The sequence below is a fragment of the Macaca nemestrina genome, chromosome 5, assembly GCF_043159975.1.
Source record: "Macaca nemestrina isolate mMacNem1 chromosome 5, mMacNem.hap1, whole genome shotgun sequence".
In the NCBI taxonomy this organism is placed as follows: Eukaryota; Metazoa; Chordata; class Mammalia; order Primates; family Cercopithecidae; genus Macaca; species Macaca nemestrina.
In genome coordinates this window covers 105,720,636-105,748,531 of record NC_092129.1, presented here as the reverse complement: position 1 = coordinate 105,748,531, position 27,896 = coordinate 105,720,636, and the positions used below count along the sequence as shown (strand labels likewise).

Genomic DNA, 27,896 nt, shown 5'->3' with positions numbered 1-27,896 from the left:
TGATTGAAAAATTATCTCATTAACCAGAAGACTTATCTCCAGGAAAGCTGCCTGGATCTGGTTGGTGAAGGTTCCAGAAGTGAAGCATCCAGCAATTGGAGTGGCTCCAGTGGCAGCAGCCCACTTCAGCACAGCTGCTGGCTGATATTCTTGGATTGTTTGACACTGACATCACCTGGGTTTTCAATGGCATGAGCCACCAGCAGAACTCCTCCCAGGTCCTCTTCAGAGTTATAATTTAAATGCCATCACTTTTCCTCTTACAGAGGTACTATTCCATTTGCAAGTCAAGGCTGATACCATCTAAGTAAGTTCCTGATGTAAGGAATTTGAGAACATTCTCCTCCTTCATCTACAGAACATCAAGGGCTTCACATATTGTGAAAGTTTCCCTTTGTGTTATGACAGGAATCCAGGATAAGTTGGTATGAATTGCTCTCTGGTTAGCACAAACAGGCTATACCTTTTTTGTGTCTTTCCTTTCTTCATCAGTCATGTTAGAAACTTACTGGTCTTATTAGTCTTTTTGAAGTACTAACTTTTGGCTTTGTTGAATCTTTACATGGTACATATATTTATTAATGTATTAATTTATATACTTTATGCTTTCCTTCACTTTTTACTAATTTCTGTCCTTTTTCTAATATATAATGCTTAATGCTTAGCTGGTTCATTTTCAAAACTCTTCTTTTTTTTGCTATAAGTATTTAAGGCTACAAATTTATTTCTAGAAACATTATTGTATGTATTGTACTAATATTTAGTTGCTGTTTCATTCTAAATATTTTTATTTCCATAAGAGTTATTTTAACTTACGGGTTTTTTACATTTCTTAGTTTCAAAAGCTTGGAGTGTTTTAGTTGTGTTTTTGTTATTAATTCTAATTTATTTAAATTGAGTTCTTAATGTATAATCTATACGATACTGTGTTTTGGAATTTTTGAGACTTGTTTTGTGTTCAAGTATGAGATCACCTCTCCTAAATGCTTTATGTGTCCTTAAAAGAAAGCATGTTCTCTACCTTGATGAAATGTTCTGTGTTTTTCCATTACATCAAACTTAGCAATTGTGTTTGTAGCAAAGACTGGTTAAATGTTCAACAATCCTATTTCTTTTTCTTGGATACAAAGGAGGACTGCAGTTCTAAGTCTTCCTTCAATTAAGTTAGGATTCTATGACAGCATTCTGTCCATGAGAAAAATGGGCAGAAGTAACATAAGGCACTTTTGTCTTTGTCTTTACAATGTCATGAAAGTTCTTCCTTCTTTCTCATCTCTTTTTGGCCAGTTTAATGCAGAGGACCTAGTAGGCTCAATAGAATTCCAATGGGCCCTAGAAGATGACAGTGCCATAAAATGGATGAAATCACAATTTCTTAATTCTTGATGACTAATATGAGGAGAAACAAACTTCTGTTGTAAGTCACTGAGGCTTCAGGATTTACTTGTTTCTGCACTGTTTCTACACTGTAACCTAAAATAGCCTGATTAATAGTGTTGTTCAAGTGTTTTATGTCCTCAGTGACATTTTATCTGTTAAATCTAGAAGTTACTAAAAAAATGCTAAAATATTCCACTCTGATAGTAAATTTTGCAAATTTCTTCTTGTATTTCTGTTGCTTACAAATATTTTCAGTTTCTATTTTTTTATATTTTAGGTGGATATAAGTTTAGAATGATTTTATTTTCCTGGTAAATCTAGTCTTCTCTCATTGTATAGTGTCTTTATATATCCAATAATATCTTTGCCTTAGAGTTTATTTTGTTTGATTGAAATATAGTTATTCCCACTTTATTTTGGCTAGTATTGAAATATATCTTTTTCTGTGCTTTAACTTTCATCCACTCTGTATCTTTTAGGTGTATATCTTCAGCATATAGATATATTTTAAAAATCTGTCAACTGTGTCTAAATGGTGTTAAATTTATTTATATTTACTGTGGTTTAGATAAATTTGGATTTATTTATATCATCTTAGTTTTTCTTTTTGTGTATTTCTCTTTTTCTTAGTTTCTAAAATCCTTTACTGCCCTTAAAAACTAGATAAATCAAAAGTTTTCTTTCATTTATATTCTTTGAATTTCTATGAGTTTGGAAGAAATAGCACCTTTTTTCTGCCTATAACACATTCTTTAGAATTTTCTTTAATGAAGTTCTCTTAGATTAAATGCTCTCAGGCTTTGCTTGTTTGTTTATAACACTCTTAATCTTATTATTGTTTTAAAAGTATATTCTTGTTAGGTATCAAATTCTATATTGAAGTCTCTATTTCTAGGAATTATGGATTGGATTGTATAAACCCAATCTTCCCTCCGAGAGCAACTAAAAAAGCTGGGTAAAATATAAAACATGTGTTTGAAGCCATTAAAGGGGTACTGAAGCAGCCAAAATGTGAGTGGTCAAGATCCCGAAGAGAAGGGAATTGAATTGAGGTGAGCCAAACATTACTCACTACTGTTCTTCTCAAAGCATTTGACGAACCTTAGGTCTGCAAAACTGAGAAGTTGAGCAAAGCTTTTGTTAGTCTCACAGTTTGGGGCTATGAAAATCATATACTTTAGAGTATTCATTGAAAGAATAGTAAATAAATGTGCCACTAAAAACAATAGAGGAAAGAAAGTGGAAATTTTTTTTTTTTAACTCAAAGAAGGCAAGAAAGAAGTAAAAGAGGAAGACAAAACAAGAGGAATAAATACAAATAAATAGTAATATGATAGATTTAAAATAAAATATGTCAGTGTTTACATTACATAGTAAGTGGACTAAATATTCTAATAAATGAGTAATATGCTGTAGAGTAAAACAGAATTCAATTATTGGCTGTTTTTAAAAAGATATGCCTTAAATATGAATACACAAAAAGGCTGAAGATGAAAGAATTTAAAACAGATGTAACACATAAACACTAATGACTCTAGTTTGACATTAATTTTTTATTAACATAATGAAGTTATTTTATTTTCTTCTAACTTCCATGGTTGCTGTTGAGGAATCAGTTGTCATAATTGTTGTTCATTTGAAGATGATCTGTATTTCTTCTCTGGCTGCTTGTAAGAATTTTTTATGGCATGCCTGGATGTGTTTTTCATTTCATTTATCTTACTTGATATCCATTACCTTTTCTATAACTATTAATTAATTATTAGTTTTGTAATTATTTTCCCCATGATCCCTTTAAATGTTTCTTGTGTTTAATTTTCTGTCTCTTTTTCTCTACAAATATTTAAGTGGATATTGAACTTTCCTACTTTATTTTCCATGTCTATTAGCTCTTTATCATATTTTCTATTTGTATATTTAGATGTGCTACATTATGGAAAATTTAAGATAATTGATTAATTTTATTTTCAGCTATAGCAAATGTGTTGTGCATTGAGTATTTTACATGTTGTTATAGTTGTTATTTTTAAAGTTTTATGTTTTTCATCGTATGTTCTCACTCATAAGTGGGGACTAACTTATGAGGACAGAAAGGCATAAGAATTATACAATGGACTTTGGGGACTTCAGGGAAAGGATAGGATGAGGATGAGGGATAAAAGACTACACACTGGGTTTGGTGTACACTGTTCAGGTGATAGGTGCACCGAAATCTCAGAAATCACCACCACTAAAGAACTTATTTATGTAACCAAACACCACCTGTTTTCTAAAAACCTATTGAAATAAAAAACATAAGGCTGGGTGTGGTGGGTCATGGCTGTAATCCTAGCACTTTGGGAGTCTGAGGCGGGTAGATCATGAGGTCAGGAGTTCAAGAGCAGCCTGGCCAATATGGTGAAACCCGTCTCTACTAAAAATACAAAAATTAGATGGGCGTGGTGGTGCACACCTGTGGTCCTAGCTGCTCAGGAGGCTGAAGCAGGAGAATCACTCTAACCAGGGAGGTGGAGGTTGCAGTGAGCCAAGATCGCGCTACTGCACTCCAGCCAGGGCAACAGAGCAAGACTTCATCTCAAATAAATAAATAAAATTAAAAAGTTTTATGTTTTTATTTTTCAAGGCTTGTTTTTAATCTCTTTTTTTCTAATCCATATATTAAATCTCAGATTTTGTTTCTTTAAACATATAAAACATACTTATATGATTTTGTTAAATTGATAATTCTGTTACCTGAGGTCTTTCTGAGTCTCGGTAACCTTGTATTGGATTGACAAACTTCCGCCACTCCCACAACATTCATGTGCTTCCTGGAACCTCAGGATATAATCTTATTTGGAAATAAGGTGTTTGCAGATGTAATTAATTAACTTAAAATGAGGTCCTACTGAAGTAGAGTGGGCCATAAATACAAAGTGATTGTTATCTTTATGAGAAGACAAGAGAAACACACGCAGAGAAGAAGTTGTGAAGACAAACATGTGAGGAGAATACTGAGTAAAAATGGAGGCAGAGATTGTATTCTTCTACAAGCCAAGGAATGCCAAGCCTTGCTGGCAACCACCAGAAGCTAGGAGAGATCCTCCCCAAGAACCTTCAGAGAGACCTGAAGCTGCTGATACTTTGATTTCAGATTTGTGACCTCCAGAACCAGGAAAACAAATTTCTGTTATTTTAAGGCAAGTGTGTGGTACTTCATTATAGCAGCCCATGGAAACTAATACAAACCTCGTTTGTAAAATGATTAATACCAACCCATTCAAAAGAGCTAATATGAAGATTAAATGAAACAATATATTATATATAAAGTACTTTGTCTTGTCTGTCCAGAAAAAGTGCTCAATAAATGTTACTATGTTTTTAAAATTTGATTTTCAAACACCTCATCTCCGTGATGGTCTTGGACCTTTTTCTTTCCTTTTCTTTTCCTTTCCTTTCCTTTTTATTTTTATTTTTATTTTTTTGACGCGGCGTCTCGCTCTGTTGCCCAGGCTGGAGTGCAGTGGCGTAATCTCGGCTCACTACAACCTCTGCCTCCCGGGTTCAAGTGATTCTTCTCCTGCCTCAGCCTCCTGAGTAGCTGGAATTACAGGCGTACATCACCATGTCTGGCGAATTTTTGTATTTTTAGTAGAGACTGAGTTTCACCACATAGGTCGAGCTGGTCTGGAACTCTTGACCTCAGGTGATCCGCTCGCCTCGGCCTCCCAAAGTACTGGGATTAAAGGCATGAGCCACTGTGCCTGGGCGGATGGTTTTCTTTATAGTGCAGAAACGTACACAAATACACAACACACACCCATCCAAATATCTGCATATATACGTCATACATATTCACATGCAACTTACTCTAATTGCCCTTCATTCACACCTTGCTCAATACTCTCCACATGATTTCAGCATCTCAGCTATGCACCCACTGAAGCTTTCCATAGTTTTTGAAACTATATATCTGAGAACTTCTCAATTTCAAATCAGATTTCATGAAATGGAATATCGATATTTTTCCTTCAAATAAAAGAAAAAACACTTTTTTATAATAAAGCTACAGAAGTAGTAAGTTCTGGTAGAGGAAAAAGGTTTCATCTATAGTTAGTGCCCTCTTGGCTCTTTTTATTACTCGGAGAAGTCTTGTCACAGACTTTTTGTTCCAGAATAAAAAAAGATAAACCTTGAAGTGAGGAGCAGAGTACTATGAGAAAAGTTAATTTTAATTTTCTATGTCCCAACATATTGAAGTTCCTGTGAATCTAAAATACCTCAAAGTGTGCTTTGAAATAAATTCTAACATGAATAAAGAAAATGAATGGACATTTGGATTGAATTATGTTATTTTTAGAAAGTGGCGTTTTTCTTCCTGTTATTTCACTGTGGATTTTAGTGGGCAAAACATGAAGAAAACCCTGTGTGCTGTCACGGAACAGAAGTACTTCTTCACGTCCCACCTCTTCAAAGACATTTTGATACTTTGAAGATAATTCTAGCTTTAGTATATAAATAAAGAGGAAAGTCCTAAGCTGGGCAATAGCATCTTAGTTTGAAGACAGATTAACTCTAGACTGAAATCAAATAGGAAAATAACTAGAAAAATTGTCATTTTCGTTATGTATTTTCTATCAAGAGCATAATTTTTTTCTTTTCTTCAAGGGCTCAATATCATCATGTAATTACATAGTGTGGGCATGTACTATAGCTCAATCTACAGAGCAATATTGCTTTATACAATGACATTAGTCTAGAAAAAAATGACTCCATTTAAATAATCAGATCAACCAATATTCACAAAGAATCTTTAGAAGAACAGGAGAATCAAACACTCTTTACTTGTAAATATATGACTCTTGGAAATTAATTAATTAATTTACTCATGTATTTATCAAAAACATATTTATTGCATGTTCACAATAGAACCTGTACTAGGTGCAGGAATATAGGTGGGGAGAGAGGCAATATATAAAAGAAGTAAGTAAAATATAAAATGTGTTAGATGGTGATCAGTGATTTGGAGGAAAATAAATTTGAGAAGGTGGGTGGGGATTCTAGGAGTATGTTGCAATTTTTGAAAGGACGGTCAGAGAAGGTCTTACTGAGAGATGTCAATTGAGTTACCACCTGAAAGAGGGGAGGATGTGTTCACATGGAGTTGTTGTTAAGGAATTTGAATTTCTAAATATGAGTTACAGAAGAGAAGCCTGGATTGGAGATAATGCACATAAATATATTTAGAGAAACTTATTAGAGTGTCCTGTGTTGTTAAGCGTTTTGTATTTATTTGCAGAAGATACTGATACTCTAGACTAGCAATATAATTCCAGTTTATTCTGAAGGTTTTTCTTTACCAACGTATAGTTGTTGAAGAACTGGTTATAACAATTTAGCCAAAGGCTTCAATCACAGGCCATTTAGATATATTAGGGTAAGTATGACCTCAGATAGCAAGTGTATAATTGTGTTGTGGCTTCAGGTGTAGTCTACACTTCGTAGTCCTGGCAACTTTGTGATGTGTCCTGGTTCACTCAAAATGACAGGAATCTTAAGCAAGGCACTGTGTTACAATTGCTCCTTAGGGACTCCACCTGCAAAATAAAAGGACTAGACTAAATGTTTTTCACAAAGTCACTTTTGGTTCTAATATCCCATGAATATATAATATTTGCTTTGATTGCTTTGTGAAGTATTTTAAATTGTTAGCACATTGCCTAATTCAGCAGATTTCTCACGAAGAATTTTCTTTGCTTTTGTTAGGAATGGATCTTCTTTATATACTTTGGTTATAGGGCTTTCTCTCATTGAGAGAACAGTAACTTACAAATTTAAGTCTGGACTCAGCAAAAAATAATGCTATATTGGATGACCTCAGAATATTTTATAGAGTGCTTATGAAATTTTCTGTCTTGTTCCCCATGATGTTTAAACCAGAATTAATGCAGACCTAACCTATTTTTAGATCATAGACATTCATTAAATTTAGAAAGATTTTATGATTTTAGGGCCTTGGAGGTAAGTATTATCTTCTGGTTCATTCTAGTTGTTATTATTGTTAAAGTAGTCACCACTTTGTCAACTTCTGAAATTCATAAGGCAGACTATAATCTTTCTGCTTTGTATGTTTCTACTTCTTATCATCACTTTGCAAGTGTATTTCCATCATTTGAAAGTAAAGATGTACACTCTCTGAGCTTTAAAAGTATAGGATTTTTTTGTTAATTATCTCTGGTTATTGCTTTTCTTTGATATGCTATCAATAAATCAACTGAATGATGATATTCTTCTCTTTCTAACAAGTAGTGCATAACACTGGTTGAATCAGGAGAAGCAACATTTAGGAAAACATGTGTCCCAAGTAGTATTGTGGTGGCCAGTCACATGCTTTAAATCCTCCCAGGAAGTTTACATTCCAGGAATTATTGAGAACAAGAAAACCATGTCTCTTAAAACACTAATGAAGTCAGGAAGCTCTTTTAACAGGTTGGCGAATGATAAGCGCTTAATAAATACTAGCTGAATTTATTATTGAATGGAATTAATAGCGTACTTTGTATACTTTTATCCACTCTTAATAAAAATGTCAGGACAAACTCTTTTTTACATTAGATGTATTCCTTGTCACTCTATTGAATACATTTTGGTAGAATGTATTCTACCAATTTTAATTGGTATTATTATTTAATTGGGATTACCAATTAAAATTGGTGATTTTAATTTACTTGAAACTTTGTATTCACATAACAATTGTGGTGGTGGCCACAGAATATTTTTCATCCAGAATGAATTCCTGAGATGTAGAATAAATCAAGTGACCTTCCATTTTACTCAAAGCCTGGCAAACTAAGATGAAGAGGTATAGAGACTTCAGGCTTAAATGCTACAAACCTATCTTCTTGGACTTTGCAACCAAAATAGACTTGAAACAATAAAAATGGAAACAGTATAGAATTGCTGTATTGTATTATAAACTCAAGCAGAAATGGGAGGAGAAAACCTTACAGAGAGAATACACTGACGTGCATATACGATGACCTAACAACAATGATGATTACAATAATCAGAAGTAGTATTTGCTGTTTATTAACTGCCAGGCACTATATAAAGCATTTTCAGAGATTATTTCACTTAATCCTCACAACAAACATTGGAAGGTACTATTGTTATCCTCTTCAAAGAAGGTTTAGAGAAAACTTTATTATATCTAAAAACTTTTCTTATGGTTACATAGCTAGGAAGTAGTAAAGCTGGATTCAGGAACCTATGCAGATATCCACTGTAGATTTGTGACATAAAGAAGAGTTCTAAAAAACTAAAAATCAAGAATATAATTAATTATATGAATGAACCCATTTATTAGAGGAAACAACAGAATTGATAGTGTTAAAAAAGTTGAATCACTGATGTGGAGGACCCCTTGAAACTATTACTGTTAAACAAAAAGGTGAAGTATAAAGGGACATGCTGATGCAGAGGTCAGATAATGGAGATCCAGCCTAAGAATTACATATGCTTCTGAATAAGTCACAGTTGAGACAGAGGATGAAGAAAGATATTTGAGGTGGAATTTTTGTAAGGGTAAAAAGGCCTAGAAATACAAATCAAAAGGACCAGTTAAATTCCAAAAAAAAAAAAAAAAAAAAAAGAAAAAAATCAATGAAAATAGACTTTATCTCATCCTGTAACATTTTGGATTTACAAAGTTTATTTTGTTTTATATTTTACAAAAGGCTTTTACAAGCATCTTGGTATAAAACTCAGGCTGACGTCAAACTTCACCACCCTGACACTAAATATCAGGAAACTATGAAGTAATCTCTACAGAGTCATCTATGAGTGAAGACAAGAGAGAAATATCATTTTCCCATAGGTTCAAAAAAATGTAAAAACTATACCCTCTTTAAAAATTACTTGAAGATATACATTAACTCATCAATACAGGATTTTAAGATAAATGAACTCATTGAGTGAACATTAAGCATTTTCTCCCCTCTATACATCTATTTGAATAAAATAAATCACAATGCTGGAAATAATACATGTGAAAATATGTTCACCATAGCATTATATGTTACAGTCAAAAATTGAAAATAACCAAATATTTCCTATTAAAATAGCATGAGATATTATTCAGTCATTAGATGATGTTGGAAAACACTTTTTCAGTTTTCATGGTGTGTGATCTCAATTATGTATGGACAAATGCATTGAGCAATAATTGAATTAGTTAATTTTAATTATATCTGGGGTGGAGAATATTTGTCTGATTTCTAACTTTTTATTTTTCACATATAAGACAATACATGACAATGAAAAAATAGAAGAAAGGAGTAGGGATTGGTACTCTCAAAATTAGTTTGGGATTTATTTATAAAAAGAAAACTCAGATATTTATATACTGACCACGATTGACATTGCACTGAAACTTTTTCAAACAACCTGCAAAAGTATAAGTAATATAAATCTTTCACAGGCCATAGGTCACATGTCTCAGAGGTCTTTGGAGCAAAGTTAGCTTTGGCTACCAAGCTTGGAAGAAAATGTTCTTCTTTTGAAATATTTGCTGTATTCTTCCCTCTATGCTTCATTTTTTTTCCTTCAAACTGAATTGGAACTTTCACTGTAGTTTCCTTCAACCTTGCAATTTCTTCAAACCGTTTGGAGACTAGCATCTCAAATAACAGTGAGATTCCCAATACTTAACTTCATAGTAACTTTCTCAAAGGTAAAATGTGCTTTCATCCAAAGTCATTGGGATTGCTCCACTTTCAGCACAAATCTTTCCTTTCAGTGACATTTATATAACATAAAAATTTGCTGTTTTATGCAGAAATATTTTTTCAAATGGACCAGTTTGTATTCCTTTTTCTAAACTACTTATGCAAAAAATATATCATTTGAATGAAGTAAGCCAATGTATCTGCTCTTCCCAGAAATACTGCAAAGGATTTGTTGAAATGATGCACTGTCATTCCAATCCTACTTCACATCCTAAAGGTTCATAAAAGGTAATGACTGGGTGGAGGTCAGCTGCAGAGGAAACCAGACACTGCTTAGCCTTTATGTTGATCTATAGGGCCTTGAAGACATATGTGACGAAACAGAGCAAATTCTGCAACAACAAAAAAAACCTCAGTATTTTCTGAATATCTTAAAATAATTTCTCAGTTTCTATTATTTCAGTGAGCTCTTTATATTTCTTCCCTAATAATACTTTTTGCCGTGAATAGGTTTTTCTCCTTTTTATGTCTTAAGTGTCTGGTTTTGTACTTTGCTGGTAAATGTCACATTTCACTTCTGTCGTATTCCTCTTGACTTCACATCTTCTTTCTTTTCCTCTCTAACCCAGCAATCCTATGTACTAGCAGCTAACAAAAACACTGAAATAGTGACTTGATGCTCTTAATAAAGTCGGCCAAACTATCCCAAGGCAATTAATTTACGATACTGTGTAATTTGTTTACACTTACACCATGTTAAAACAAAAACAAAAAGCAAAACTGAAGCCACATGTGAAGGTCTCTTTGAGGGATTAGGGGCATTTATTTTTAAATATTTGCTTTATTGTCCATGAAAGTAATAAATTGATATCTGTTTTCTCTGGAGTTTTTTCAGACCAAAATATCAATATTACTACCAGTTGTAAAAGTCCTGTGATTTGTATAACACTAAGACTTGAAGGTGATATTGAAGTAATTTGCTTTTTTAAGGCAGAATAGTATAGGGGCTAAATTCATTGACTCAGGACCCAAATTACTTAGGTGTTAATCTGTCTCCCTTTCACTGCTTTCTAGGCGTGTGAACCTGATCCAGTTATTTACGATTCTGTGCCTGTTTGCTTGGTTATACAATGAAGATAACAATAGTTTCCACATGATGGTTAATTAATGTAAGGCACTTAGAAGGTTGCCTGGTACATGGTAAGTTACATGTGTCCAATACATAATTATTATTAAAATTAGGATTTTCTTAGAATGCTCTAGGAATTAAAAGTGAATTAATTAATTAAATGAAATTAATAAAATCTACAGAAGAGTTGTTACTATTTTTTTTTCTTTTTTAGACAGGGTCTCGCTCTGTTACCCAAGCTGGAGCGCAGTGGCATGATCTCAGCTCAATGTAACCTCTGTCTCCTGGTTTCAAGCGATTCTTGTGCCTCAGCCTCCTGAGTAGCTGGAATTACAGGTGCATGCCACTACACCCAGCTAATTTTTGTATTTTTAGTAAAGACGGGGTTTTGTCATGTTGAACAGGCTGGTCTTGAACTCCTGACCTCAAGTGATCCACCTACCTTGGATTGCCAAAGTGCTTGGATTACACACGTGAGCCCCCTACAAAAGTGTTGTTGAGAGTAATACTACTCAAACTTTATGTTGAGAATTAAGTAAAATGTAATACTACAATCATAACAGCTCACACTTTATTGTGTACTAACTAGTTACGGCTTTAAAAAATTTTCTTCTTAAAAAGCGTTTTGATTTTTTTTTACATTGCAGTGATTGATGCACACCCTTCAAATATACAACTTCTAACATGATTGATGCACACCCTTCAAATATACAACTTCTAACAGGCAGAATTAGAGGAGGCGGTATCATGAACAATGGTTTAATAATATGCAGGCACTGTACCCGTGTATCTAACTATACTGAAATTTGTTGACACTGCAAGTCAGCTACATTTAGGGCAACTCTGGAGGCAGCTAGATAGTCATCCTGATGAGAACAACTGGTTGTTCTAGAGCAAGTTTGTCCAACCCGTGGCCCACGGGCCATGTGCGGCCCAGGACTGCTTTGAATGCAGCCCAATGCAAACTCCTAAACTTTCTTAAAACATTATGATATTTTGTTGAATTTTTTTTTTCTCATCAGCTATGGTTAGTGTTAGTGTATTTTATGTGTGGCCCAAGACAATCCTTCTTCCAATGTGGCCGAGGGAAGCCAAAAGATTGGACATCCCTCTTCTATAGTATAAATAGGATGTTTAGGTTATGCCTTTGGTCAGTTACTGGTACAAGAAAAGAGTATATATAGCCTGTATCTAACTACAGTAGGTATTCAAGCTTATTATCCTGTCACAAGTCTGTAAAGATGAAGAAGGGATCATTTGAGAGTCATACGGTCAAAATGGCCAGAATGCAACTGTGCTGTTGCACTGTGTAAAATCGGGTCAACTGTCCTGCAGGTCCTTGGGTGTCTATAATATGAGACAATTCTAATAACAATTCTATAGATTTAGTTCATCTTACAATTATTTATCCTCATCTTATATACAGATATATAGAATGCCTTACCTAGTGGATTACTCTTGATAAAAATGGGATTAAAATTTTAAGCCTTCTACTCCTAATTTGTATTTACCTAATATTTTTTACACTTTTTGATGTTTTTCCTTTAATGATCACACTACACCTTAGTTGGAAGTACTTGGAAACTTTAGTAAATATGTGTGTTTTGTTACTGAAGCCTTTTTTGGAAAGATTAGATATTATAATTATTTTGTCTTGTTTGGAATAGAGTCTATTTCATCTGCAAGATCTAGCAAAGGAGGAAGAGAATGGAGGTGGATCTTAAAGAAAATATAGCAGGAAATTTCTCTTGTCAGTGGTTCCTTCTTTGTTCATTCAACCAACATGAAAAAAAAAAAAAAAACCTATTCAAGAGATGAGTTGTAAACCCTATGGACTGTCCTCAAGGTGGCTGTCACACGTTGAATAACTTGTGATAAATGTTACTGTGGCATCTAACACATTGTCAGAAATGAGTCTTGTTGGCTGGGTGCGGTGGCTCATGCCTGTAATCCCAGCAGTTTAGGAGGCTAAGGTGGGCGGATCACCTGAGGCCAAGAGTTCCAGACCAGCCTGACCAACATGGTGAAACCCCTGTCTCTACTAAAAATGCACGACATTAGCCAGGCGTGGTGGTGGACGCCTGTTAATCCCAGCTACTCAGGAGGCCGAGGCAGGAGAATTACTTGAACCCAGGAGGCAGAGGTTGCAGTGAGTGGAGATCATGCCACTTGCATTCCAGCCTGGGTGACAGAGCAAGACTCTGTCTCAAAAAAAGAAAAAAAAAAAAAAAAAAAAGAGATCAGTCTTGTTAAATATAAAGATAGAGTTATTGATTTAATCCAGAGAGGAGTTTTTCAGACTTGAACTTTATGAAATCCACGAAAGAGGTTGTTGGGAGTGATGATATCCAAACTTTACGTTGAGAATTATATAAAATTTAATACTGTAATCATAATAGACAATACTTTATTGTGTGCTACTTGCCCCTTATTGTGTGCTAACAACAATTCTGTAAATTTATTTCATCTTATAGTTACTTAAATAGAAACACAGGAAAGAGAGGAGCTTACCTGGGGTCAGGTAGCCAGTCAGTGGCCTCAGGGTAGTAGGTCTTCCTAACCATGATATCTAAAGCATGTCTCAACTGGAACCCTCCCTCTCTGGAACTTGGCATTGTTCTGTATCCTTCATTTAAAACTCGTTTGTTGATTTATTTACTTATTTACTTTTGTCTCCATGATACTATTTTGTAAGTCACACAAGAGCAGAACAGTGCTTAGTACCTAATAGGTTCTCAGTAAAATGTTATTAAGTGAAGGAACATTTAATAATCCTCTATATAATCCTCAAAGTAATCCTGGGTTATGTCCATTGTGATTGTTAATTGATGTGTCAATTTGGCTGGACTAAGAGAGGCCCAGATAGCCAGTTAAACATTATTTCTGGGTGTTTCTATGAGGGCACATCTGGAAGAGATTAGCATTTGAATTAGTAGACTGGGTAAAGAAGATGCCCTTGCCTAAACAGCTGGACATCATCCAATCCACTGAGGGCCTGAAAAGAACAAAAAGCAGAGAAAGGGCAAATTGTCCCTTTTTTCAAGCTATAATATTCATCTTCTCCTGCCTTTGGACATTGGACCTCTTGGTTCTTGGGCCTTCTGACTCCAGAACTTACACCAGTGTTGCTCTCTCTCCCTTTCTGGCTTAACTGATTGAAGAATTTCTTGGCTTCCATAATCCATAAACCAATTCTCCTATTGTTTCTGTTTCTCGAGAACCCTGACTAATACACCCATGATTTTAGTATTATTTTCTTTCAAATGGGGAAAAGGAAACCGATGAGAGAAAAGAGGAGACCCAAGGACCTAGTATAAACTTTGAATTCAAAGCTAGATTTATTTTTCCTGAAAGCCCATTCGCTTTCCTCCATTTATGCCAATAATCTCTCCCAGGAAACATCCTTGGAACTATGCTAGTAAAATATAGTAATAACAATTGAGGAAGATGAAACCAAAAGTTTGAGCATCAATTAAAACATGTAAAGAACTGGAAGTAACTGATATATTTTTGAAAAGTGTCATTTTTTGTCTGGGTATTAGATCAGTCTTGTTCCTTTGTACTGCCAAACCAGTGATTGACATCATCCTGTGATTTATGCCTCTCAGCTGTGCCTCTGAGACACCAATCATAGAAAAACCACAGAACACACATTTCTCATGCACACATGTTGTGACCAGTTATTTGAATCAAATGACAGATTTATATTTAATGGATTGTTCCTTATACATTTCATACAGTTTCCCTGATATAGAATAAAAGATGAAAAGTATCGGATATATTTTTGGTTACCTTTTCTTTAAACTTTAACTTCTTGACCTTTATTTTCTAGGAGAAGAAATAATTATCTAATATAGTAAAGTGGCAATTTTCTCCCACCCCCGCCACAAAAATGGGACATTTGGCAGTGTCTGGAGACATTTTTGGTTGTCAAAACTAAAGGACATGCTACTGGCATCTAGTGGGTAGAGGCCAGGGATGCTGCTAAACATCCTGCAATACGCAGGACAGTCCATCCAACAAAGAATTATCTGTCTCAAATGTCAGTAGTGCTGAGATTGAGAAACCTTGATATATTACAGTGATTCTGAATCCATCTTCTATTTTGTCACCTTCTCAACTTTCATATATAGAAATTTGGAAGTTCTTTTTATTAGTACATTAGAAAGTAAAGCATAAAATGAGTCTGGATTCTGATTTTGCTCTTGCTGTTTACTTTCTTCCTGTTTCTTGCCTGATTTTGGAGATAGAATTCAATCCTATGTAACTTCAATTTCTGTATTTAGAACCCAGATTATTTTTCAAGTTTTTGCTATGATTGCTAAATTACATTTAAAAACCCTTACATTAATTTATATCTTGCTGAGAAAGAATTAGACAAAGTGGATGGAAAGAGTTATTATATGGAAATGCCTATTTAACATTCAATGAATAACTCTTTGCTTAGTGAAAACTTAATTTGATAAATTTATAGCATTGAGGAAGTATGGATGTTATTTATTTTACCTGAAGCTTTTTTTGAAGTAATATTCAAGCTGTATTAAAATATGGAACATTTAGTGTGATTCTGTAGTCTCTTTTAAATGGCATTTGGAGATTAAAAATAAAACACATGAATAAACAACCTAATTAAAAATGGGCAAAAGATTGGAACAGAAACCTCACCAAAGAATACATAGGGATGTCAAACAATCATTTGTAAAGATACTCAACATCATATGCCTAAAGGGATTGCAAATGAAAACAATAAGATACAACTACACATTTATTAGAATGACCAAAATTCAAAACACCAACAACATCAAATGCTGGTGAGGACGTAGAACAGGAACCCTCATTCATTACTGGTGGAAATGCAAAATGGTGTGATCACTTGGAAGAAAGTGCAGCAGTTCCTTATAAAACAAAACATACCCTTATGATATGATCCAGCAACAACACTCCATGATATTTATCCAAATAAGTCAAACATCTATGTCTACATATTAACTAGTACATGAATGTTTATAGCAACTTTATTCATAAGTACCAAAACCTGGAGGCATCCAACATGTTCTTTGGTAAGTGAATGGAAGAATAAACTATGGTACATTCAGACAATAGAAGATTATACAGAGCTAATAAGAAATGAGCTATCAGGCTAGAGAAAGACGTGATAGAATCTTAAATGTGTATTACTAAGTGAAAGAAGCCAATATGAGAAGGCTGCATGCCATATGGTTCAAACTATATGACATTCAGGAATAGGCATATGGTCAACGGAGACAGTAAAAAGATCAGTGTTTTTCAGAGGTTAGGGAGAGGGAGGAATGAATAGGTAGAGCACAGAAGATTGTTTGGACAGTGAGCTGCCCTGTAGAATATTCTAATGGCAGATGTATATCATTATGCAGTTGACCCTTGAACAACATGGATTTGAAATGGACAGATCCACTTATATAGGAATTATTTTTTCAATAAGTATATTGAAAATACTTTTCAGTTTTGTGACAATGTGAAAAAAACTCGCAGGGGAACTGTGTGACCTAAAAATAAAACAATTAAGAAAACGTTATTTTATGAATGTATAAAATATATATGTAGATACCAGTTTATTTTATCATTTAAAATCATTAAATATACACAAATATATTATAAAAAGTTAACATTTATCAAAAAATATGCATACAAACACTTACAGACCATACATGGTGCCATTCTCAGTTAAGAGATAACAGAATTAAAGATGCAGTATTAAATTATAACTGCATAAAATTAACTGTAATAATTTTGTACTTGTGACACTCATCTTGCATGGCCTCCATGATCTCCTCATACTCCTCAATGTTCAGCAGCTTCTCAGGCAGCACCATATTCACAAGGCACAGGACCTTTGTTGGGTGGCCGCCCATCTGCACCTGAAAGCACATCAGGCATGGCACTTAAAAAAATTGTTTAATGAGAAAATTCATCTAAAAAAATATGAAACTGCCACAGACAGTGAGAGAGGGATGGGGCCATGAGGCTGAAAATGGGTCAGGGGAAGACCACAGAGGAAAGAATCAACTACATTAAGTAACCATGGAGAAGATCAGAGAGGACCAGGGGCAAGAGAAATGGAACCATGATCCTGGTAAGGATAAGAACAAGGCACTGAGGGCCAGACAACAAAATTCCAAATAGTTTGACCATAAAATATAAACATACTGTGTTTCTAGTGTGCAGAAGGACTGGAGAAAGGGGATATAAAGGAGAAGGAGAGGCTGTTTTAGAATATATGGGGGTCCTATTCTGTCCTGCTGTGCACTCTATCCCTATTTCAACCCTTTCCTTCTGTGCCTGTGTGGGTGCATGTGTCTGTGTGGGCCTGTGTGTGTATTTCCCCAGTCCGCTCCATTCCCTGACCCTCCACAAATCTCTTCCTTTCACTTTTTTTTTTTTTTTTTTTTTTTTTGAGACAGAGTCTTGCTCTCTCACCCAGGCTGGAGTGCAGTGGCGCAATCTCTGCTCACTGCAACCTCCCGGGTTCAAGTGATTCTCCTGCTTCAGCCTCATGAGTAGTTGGGACTACAGGTGCACACCACCACATCCCCACCAACTTGTAATTGTTTTTATTTTCTCTGTTAAAGAAATGCTTTATTAACACAAACACATACACCACAAACTATAAAGAACTAAAAGATTTAAATATCTCTGTCATAGTAATCAGGAGCTAATTCAGCATCCAGGGTTGGTGAAATGCTTGAAAGAGACTACAGTGGATTGGACTGTCATGGTGGAGACAGCATCTTCACAGGTGAAGGGGAACCCAGTTACAACAGCTTTTTAAATTCCCTCTCCAAGGATCATAAGAGGCATTCCATGGAAAGGAATGTGCAATCTGTGCTCTTCAAGCAGGTGAAAACTCTCAAAATCCAATTATTCCTGTTCTCTGATGATATGATCTTATAACTAGAAAAATCTAAAGACTCCACCACAAAACTCTTAGATTTGATAAATGAATTCAGTCAATATCAGAATCTAAAATCAATGTACAAAAATCATTTGCATTTCTATACACTAATAATGATCTGGCTGACAACCAAATGAAGAAACCAATCCCATTTAGAATAGCTACAAAAAATTAAAATACCTAGAAGTATATTTGATCAAGGAGGTGAATCTCTATAAGGAAAACTACAAAACACTGATGAGAGAAATTGTAGTTGACAGAGAAAAATGAAAAAACATTCTATGCTCATGGATTAGAAGAATAAAAATCATAACGTGACCATACTTCCCAAAGTAATCTATGGATTCAATGCAATTCCTATCAAAATATCAATGTCATTTTTCACAGAATTAGAAAAATCAATTCTAAAATTCGTATGGAAGCAAAAAAAAAAAAAAAAAAAAAAAGCTGGAGACCTCACACTGCCTAAGTTCAAATTATACTGTAAGGATATAGTAATCAAAACAGCATGATACTATAACAACAGACACATAGATCAATGGAATAGAATAGAGAATCCAGAAATAAAGCCACACATTTACAGCCAACTGATCTTTGACAAAACCAACAAAAACACACACTGGAGAAAGGACACCTTTTTCAATAAAGTACTGGGAAAGAAAAATTGAATCACCATTTGCAAAAGAATGAAACTAGACGCATATTTCTCACCAGGTATACAAGAATCAACTCAAGGTGGATTACATATTTAATTGTAAGACATGGAACTATGAAAATACTAGAAGGACACTAGAAATAAACTCTTGTAAACATTGGTCTAAGGAATAATTTATTACTAAGACCTCAAAAGCACAGGCAACAAGAACAAAAATAGACAAATGGGAGTTAATTAAATGAAAAAGTGTCTGCACAACAAAAGAAATAATCAACAGAGTAAACAGAGAACCTGTGGAATAAAATAAAATACTTGCAAACTATGCATCTGACAGGGGACTAATATCCAGAATTTAAAAGGAACTCAAGAACAGCAACCAAAACTAAATAATCCCATTAAAAATGGAGAAATGACATGAATAGACATTTTTAAAAAGAAGGCAAACAACCAACAGGCTTACTCAGAATGCCAATCATCAGAGAAATGCAAATCGAAAGCACAATGAGGCCTCAACTTATGTCAGTGAGAATGGCTATCAATAAAAAGACAAAAAGTAAAAGATGTTGGCAAGGATGTGGAGAATAGGAAACTCACATGCCATTGTTGGGAATGTAAACTGGTACAACCTCTATGGAAAAATCTATAAATATTTCTCAAAGAACTAAAAATAGAACTACCATAAGTTCTAACTACCATATTTTTGGTAGTTTACCAAAAACATAAACTACCATAGCCAGCATAGATAGCCAGCAATCTTACTACTGACTATATCCCCAAAGGAAAATAAATCATTTTATCAAAAAGACATCTTAACCTGTATGTTTATTATTGTGCTATTCACAATTACAAAGACATGGATTCAACCTAAGTGTCTGTCAACATATGATTAGATAAAGAAAATGTTATATATATACATATATACGTACATATATACATATGCATATGTATACATGTATAGATCATGAATATGTACATGATTTATATGTATATGTATATATGGATATATACATATAGATACACACCTATATACATACATACAGAGATATATATATCGTATATTGTCACTCACAAGTGAGGTTAAATAATGTGTACACATGGATGTAGAGTGTGGAGTGATAGATAATAGAGACTCTGAAGGATGAGGGGGAGGAGGGAGAGTGGATGATGAATTACTAAATGGGCATAATGTACATTAATCAAGTGAAGGATATACTAAAAACCCTGACTTCACCACTACACAAGGTATGCATGTAACAAAATTACACTTGTATCCTGAAGTTTATACTAAATAAATAAATAAAAAGTTGGGGCTAGTCACAATGGCTTACACCTGTAATCCCGGCACTTTAGGAGGCTGAGGTGGGTGGATCGCTGGAGCACAGGAGTTTGAGACCAGCTTGGGCAACAAGGCGAAACCCTGTCTCTACTAAAAATACAAAAAATTATCTGGGCTTGATGGTATGCATGCAGTCCTAGCTATTCGAGAGGCTAAAATGGGAAAATCACCTGAGCCTAGGAAGTTAAAGTTGCAGTGAATTGTGATCACTCCACTGCACTCTAGCCTGGGCAATGGGAGTGAGACCCAGTGTAAAAAAAAAAAAAAAATTACCTACTGACTATTGCTTTTTTGGTGAGCCCAAGTGTTGAGAGAATCCACTTAAAAATGCTGTTTGTGCCTAATCATCTTTGCTTGGGCAGTTTGTGTCTCCACTAAATTGTGTATCATAGTAAAAAGTACCTTCTAGCCATTCTCATGTATTTTTCATCATGTTTAGTGCAATACTGTAAACCTTGATCAGCACCATGGGATCCATAGAAAGTGCCAGTAGTAATGCTGGAAGTGCTCTCCAGAAGCAAAGCCATGACTTACAATAAATAGTTGAATTGCTTCATACATACTGTAGATTGAGGTCCGTGACTGCGTTTACCCACCATTTCAAGATAAATGAGTCCAGCTTAAGGGCCACTGTGAAAAAAGAAAAGAAAATTTGTGAAGCCCTTGCTGCACTGTGCCATCAGGCACAAAAACCTTGCACTTTTTACAAAATAAATTTTTATCTCATATTCCAAATGCAGCTATTATGTGGGTGCAGGAAAGAAAGGCATACCTAGAGACCCTAATATGATATGAAAAATGAAGTCATTGTATGGCAACTTAAAGCAAAAGAAAGGTGAAGGATCTAAAGCTGGAGAATTTAATGCCAGTGAAGGATGGTTTGATAATTTTAGAAAAAGGTGACTTTAAAAATGTTAAGACAACAGAAGCAGCAGCTTCTTCTGACTAACAGGCAGCAGAATTTTCAGACACCATTAAGAAAATCATGGAGGATAAAGGATATCTGCCTGAATTGGGTTTTAATGAAGACAACATTGCCCTATTCTGGAAAAATAAATGCCAAGAAGGACATTTATTACTAAGGAAGGGAAGTGAACACCAGGATTTAAGACAGAATGGGACAGGCTAACTCTACTCTTTTAAGCAAATGCGGTTGTGTTTATAATCAGGACTACTCTTATCTATAAAGCTACTAAATCATGAGCCTCCGAGGCAAAAGATAAACACCAGCCTCCAGTCCTTTGGTTGTACCTTGAAAAGGCCTGGACAATGAGAACTCTTTTTATGGATTGATTCTCTCCCTGAAGTTAGAAAGTACATTGCCAGTAAGACACTGCTTGTTAAAGTTCTTTTGATATTGAACAATGCCCCTGATCATTAAAAACCACATGAGCTCAATAATGAAGTCATCGAAGTGGTCTACTTGCTCCCAAATGTGTCTAATTTAGCCTCTAGATCAGGGGGTCATAAAGATCTCTGAAGCTCATTACACATGGTCCTCTATGGAAAGGATTGCCAACGCTATAGAGGAAAGAACTCTGAGAGAGAGAGAGAGAATATAATGAAAGTTTGAAAGGATACACCATCAAAGTTGCCATTGTTGTTGCAGAAGAATCCATAAAAGCCATCAAGCCCCAAACAATAAACTCCTGCTGGGAAAAACTGTGTCCAGATGTTGTGCATGACTTAACAGGATTTATAACAGAGCCAGTAAAGGAAATCGTGAAAGAGATTGTGGAGATGGCAAAAGAGGTTGCAGGGGGTGGGGTGAAGAGTTTCAAGATATGAGTCTCGGAGAAATTCAAGAGTGAATAAACACCACACCAGAAGAGCAAACAGATGATTCCCTGATAGACATGAATACTTCCAAACCAGTGCAGATGATGGGGAAGAAGATGTAAAAAAAAGAAGCAGCACTATAAAACAAGTTGACGTTAGATATCTAGCAGAATGGTTCTGATTATTCAAAACTACCTCTTTTACAGCACAGACCCTTCGATGATACTGGCACTAAATCTGAAGCAAATGATAAAAGGATTGGTGCCATACTGAAACATTTTTAGAAAAATGTCAGAGAGAAATTATGATCGTTTTCCATAAAGTGACACCATATACCTGCCTCCACTGCCTCCCCTTTCACCTCCTCCACATCTTCTACCCCTGCACCTCCTTTGTCCTCCACCTCCTCCTCAGCCTACTCAATGTGGAGGCAATGAGGATGAAGACCTTTATGATGATCCACTTTCACTAAATGAATAGTAAGTGTATTTTCTCTTTCTTATAACTTTCCTCAATAATATTTTATTTTCCCTAGCTTACTTTATTGTAAGAATACAGCATATAATACATATAGCATTCAAAATATGAGTTGACTGTTCATGTTATTGGTAAGGTTTTGGGTCAACAGTAGACTATTAGTAGTTAGGTTTTTGAGGAGTCAAAAGTTGCATGTGAATTCTTCACTGTGCAGGGGCCCCATACGGTACCTAACCCATTGTTGTTCAAGGGTCAACTGTATATTTGGCAAACTCATAGAATGTACAGCACTACAGACTTTGGGTGCTGATGGGATAATGTAGGGTTATCAGTGATCACAAATGTACCATACTGGTGCAGGATGGTGATAGCAGGGGAGGCTGTGCATGTGTGGGAATAGGGGGTATGGGAGAACCCTGTACTTTCTACTTGATTTTTCTGTGAACCTAAAACTGCTCTAAAAAATAAAATCTATTTTATTAAAAAAAGAGTAAAACATAGAGATCATTAAAGACAAGAGAAAAGTCATGTTAATTGAAAGAAATTGAGAGTGTTGAAAGAGGAGGGAATCTAGAATTTGGAAACTCTAGCACAACAAAATGCCTGCTAGACAGGTCTTCATATTCCAGGTGATACATAGGCACTAAGTGACCATAGTGCCCAGCAAGCTCTGACACTGGCTAAAGGGTTTTCAACCCGATCCTTTGAATAATTTTCTACTGTTTGATAGGTCTGTATCTCCAAATTTATAAGTGAAATCAATGAGTAAATTCTACGTGTATGTGTATAATTTTAAAATTGTTTTAAAAAATTGTATAAAATCAGGTAAATTCAATTTATTAGTTCTTACATGTATTAAATGATAAAAATCTATGCATATTTTATATTTTTATAATTGAACTGTTATTATTATTATTTCCTCATGTATAGATTCACCATGATAAAAATGACAAGATATAGATTTTTGGAAAAGCAATGGTTCTTACACCAGGAAGGCTTTTTCAAGCAGATTGCTGGGCCCCATCCCCAGAGTTTCTGATTCAGTAGGTCTGGGGGTGGGACCTAAGAAGTTGCATTTCTAATAACATGTTGCTGAAACTGCTGGTGCAAGATCTCACTTCAAACACTACTGACATGTAATTAGTGTTGAATAAAGTGATTTCTCATTCATGAGTTAATCTTTATCACAACCAATGCACATCATTATTCTCATTTTATGCAAGTAGACTCTGAGCCTCAGAGGGTTAAATAGATGTCCCAAGATCACTCAAATAATGTGTCAAAAAGAACAAGAGGGAAGTCTTTTTTGTACCTACAGTTTTCTGGTATCCTTCCTTTGATATCTAGGATTATCTCTAATATTGCATTTGATTGTGCTTTATTTCAGAAGGTGGAGTTTTGGTCTACGTATTATTTCCTCCATTATTATTATTATTTTTTTTTTTGAGACAGAGTCTTGCTCTGTCGCCCAGGCTGGGATGCAGTGGCCGGATCTCAGCTCACTGCAAGCTCCGCCTCCCGGGTTCACGCCATTCTCCTGCCTCAGCCTCCCGAGTAGCTGGGACTACAGGCGCCCGCCACCTCGCCCGGCTAGTTTTTTGTATTTTTTAGTAGAGACGGGGTTTCACTGTGTTAGCCAGGATGGTCTCGATCTCCTGACCTCGTGATCCGCCCATCTCGGCCTTCCAAAGTGCTGAGATTACAGGCTTGAGCCACCGCGCCCGGCCTATTTCCTCCATTATTTACAGCAAGTGCTATATTCATGCCTGAGTCAGCATTTTTGTTACTTTTTCATTCATGTGTAAAACATTGTCTGTGAATGGAATAAAACATTTATAATAATAGGCAGAATATAAATTTCAGAGAGGGAGTGGGTAAAATTTTTATTACATGTTTTAGACACAGTGGTCCTTGGCCCTGTGTCATATGTTCAATTATTGCTACACTCTCTTTATAACTATGAACTTGAATTTCAGAGACTGAAGCAAAAGAAATTTGGAAGAATGAAAGTGAATTAACATTTATTCAGGACCTACCTGAGATAGACACTTTATTAAGCCTATTATCTCACTTTTAATAAGGATAGAGGGAAATTAGAATACAGGAAGATATGAATATGCAGGCAAAATAAAAATATTATTTGTGACAAACTAAAACAAATTTTAAGTTTCAATATATAAAATATTGTCTATGAATGGAATAAAAGCCTTTATAACAATGGACAGATCCAAATTTCTAATATGCTATAATTCTGATTCAAATTAAGTACTGATGGATCCACACTTTCTGCAATATCACTTTGCAAAGCAAAATTATGCCAGTTGACTCCTGTCTTCAGAGTTTGAGAGTTCTATTTCTTCAAGTCTATAGTTTTAAAATTTTAAAATTATATGTATATTCATATTTATTTCCAGGCATTCTGCCTACTTTTGTTCTGGTCTTTCCATATTTTTTTTCTTTTTCTTTTTCCCTCCTTCACTGCTTGAGTCCAACACAAATGATTCCCTTTCAACGCACGGTTCTGCTCATTATTTAAGATGGAAATATGGCTAAAAAGGCATTTTTCTCATGCTATTTCTAGGATACCTCAAATTCAGCCTTGCTTGTAGTCCAATTCTGATGGAAAACCCAACCAACAGCTTCTGGAAAACCTAACCAGCATCTCCAGCAAAACAAGTTTATATTCCGTGGCCCATTTACCATCTACTCCAGTAAAAAACAAATTGGTTGGACTGTATTGCCATTATAAGTCTATTGTAGCAGCAAATTTTATGGAATAACTCAACCATAATTACAAAGAAAAACCAACATAGCAATAAAGCAATTTTAAAGAGTATTTCTTATTTAGCCCAGATTTTCTATTCTCGGAAAATGGTCATCCTAAACCCAAGAAGGGTCAGCACTGGCAGGAGACAAACAACAGACTGCTGATGTGTTTCTTAAAAAGTCACCATCTTCACAGGAGGACTTGACTCCAGGCTGTAAAAATGTATTCTCAAATTTTACAAGAACAAAAATCTCTCCAGAGTGGTGAGAGTGTAGAATATGTTTTCACAAGATGGATCTTCCAGGGGTATAAATGGATGATTGCCCTTTGTATGCAAGGTTTCCACTTGCCTTAGGAAGGTTTGTAGTTTACATATAGACTCTGGAAGCACAGGGCTCACAATTAGAACAAGAACTTTAGTCTACAAATAGCATAGCTTATCCTCTGTTTGGTCTGGTGGGGCAGTGAGTGTGTTGGCACCTTTTTCTTTCATCATCTGCTCATCCGAAGTTCATGACTAATTGCTTAAAAAGTATGCAATCACCTTTTTAATGTATTTAACTAATTTTCTTCTTTATTACTCTGACAACCTTTTATTAAATGCCTTTTTTGAGTACAGTTGACATTATAAAAATTTTTTTCATCATGATCCCATTGAGCCTTATGGCTGAAATTTCCTGGTCTATATTAACTTTAAAATAAACTCACACTGCTTTCCCAATGAAATAGCCATTTCTTTTTGTTTTGACTTGGCATTCATCATATATTCAGTTTTCATATCCATTGTTTTTAATTTTTGCCTTTTAAAAAGTTCTAGCACAGAATTAACTGTGCTGAGATGTAAGGATATGTTTGTTCCAGCAGTATGAAAAATAAAACTAGACCTGTCTTTTAAAAGTGATACCAGTCTCAGATACTTCTTTAAAGCAATGCAAAAACAAACTATTATGACTCAGTCATGGGATTGCTGGATTGTCTGGCTTTGAATTCCTAGTTAGTCTCAGTTGCTTATTTTTTAAAAATGGGATTATATAAATTGCTATTCAAAGCATTATTTTGATTATTAAATGTGAAAATATTTGTTTTGAGCAAGCCCTCAATAAAGAATAACTCCATCGTGTACAAGTTACTTGCTTCAGTGGCGGTATTGTTTTAACTTATATTTTAAAATTCTATGGCAACAAGAATCACTCTAGTATTGCCCTACTTTTCTTTTTATTTCTTTATTTCTCCAGACTTCTGATGTATTTCTGTCATGATGCAATTTGACAAGTAATTAATTTGTTGATGGCTAGGGAGGAAGGCAGTTTCCGAGCCCTCCCTGTATACACGGGTCTTTGGCAGAATTGGTCCCCACTTTGCTTTAAAGGGACAATAAAGGGAAAGCTGGGTCTTCACAACCAGGTATGAAAATATTAGGCTGTGGATTAATTTTGGTTCATGTACGTTGGTAGGTAAGTGACACTGCCTATCCTCTCAGGGCATAGGATCCACCTATATAGAAATAATTGAGCAGCCCACCCAGTTTGTTGACCTAACCAGACTTTGAGAACAGGACTGAATTTTGTCCAATTTAGGGGACAATGAGTTTTCAGGCCATGAGAACATTTCAGAGTCCAAAAATGTAAAGGGAACTTTGCCATTATTCTGAGTCAATGTCCCATAAATGTATGGGCCATGTATTAGGAGGACGAAAGGGCAGTGTGGTGATTGGAAAAGTAGAAAGAAGGTGTGTCCCTGTTTTTTCCCTCAAACCTCTTTGACTCTGCTGGCTCATCTCCTTTAGAGTCCTGTTCCTCTCCCAGAACATTAAACATGGGGATTTACAGGGTTCCTTCCTTACACCACTGCTCTTCTCACTAAACACACTCTGGAGTGATCTCATCTACTCTCAGAATCTTCATTACCACCTATATCTCCCTTTCAGATATTTCCCCTGACACTCACGTTCTTCATTCCAACTGCTGGTTGTATTATTTCTGTCAATGAGTTTCATGGGCTGTTCAATCTCAGTGCATGTCAAATTAAAATCTTCATGGTACCAACTCAGCAAACTCCCATCTCTGTAGATTCTGTGTTATCACTGTGCATCTGTTCCTCAACTTAGAATTATCTGTGGTTCCCTCCTCCCCTTCAGCTTCCACATTCATTAGGACTTGACAATTTTACTTTTTATTTCTTGAATCTGTGTCTTCTAGTCTATGTCCAACTTCCATGCATTATCTTTTTTTTTTTTTTTGCTGTATTTACAGTAGCCTTCTAACTAGATCCATTCTCCACACAGCCACCAGAATGGTGGATATGAAATGTAAATCTTATTATGTTTCTTTCAGCCATAAGGAAAAGTTCAAATCCTTAGGGTGACATAAAAAGCCTTCCATGATCTGCTACTGACTGAACACTCATGGTCCATCCTGAGTGCTCCAGTTTTATGCAGCAGCTTCTGGGCCTCTGCACACAGCAAACTACTTTTCTGTGTCATTTGTTGTTCTTGCTATCTCCTTGAACTTTTGTGCCATTCCTTACCTCTCCACCTACATAAATCCTACAGCTTCTTTAAATCTTAGTTGAGATGATCACTTCCTCCAGGAGCCTTCATTGTATTGATTTGCCATTTAAGTTCTGTTATCCTTTGTCATAATTCGAGTTCTTTAGAAGCAACCTATCAGAGGAAAATTCATGGAAAAGTGTTAAGAAGCATTCCCTGGAAAAACCAAGTGGGAAATGAGGAAGCTGA

General features: G+C 35.2%; 2 long non-coding RNA genes across 3 annotated transcripts in view; one reads left to right on the top strand and one right to left on the bottom strand.

Annotated features, from left to right (window-relative positions):
- The first annotated feature begins 859 nt into the window (after positions 1-859).
- LOC105495642 (uncharacterized) lies at positions 860-27,356 on the top strand. Of its 2 annotated transcripts, none has more exons than XR_011623596.1 (3): positions 860-2,432; positions 11,160-11,285; positions 24,974-27,356. It is a non-coding gene; the product is annotated as an uncharacterized lncRNA (long non-coding RNA). The 2 variants fall into 2 exon arrangements; XR_011623597.1 differs by lacking the exon at positions 24,974-27,356 and adding an exon at positions 11,429-17,604.
- The window catches only part of LOC139363362 (uncharacterized), a 41,228-nt gene continuing 33,746 nt past the window's right edge, over positions 20,415-27,896 (bottom strand). The window contains exon 3 of the long non-coding RNA XR_011623598.1: positions 20,415-20,766. This is a non-coding gene — a long non-coding RNA (uncharacterized lncRNA). The remainder of the gene's footprint in view (positions 20,767-27,896) is intronic.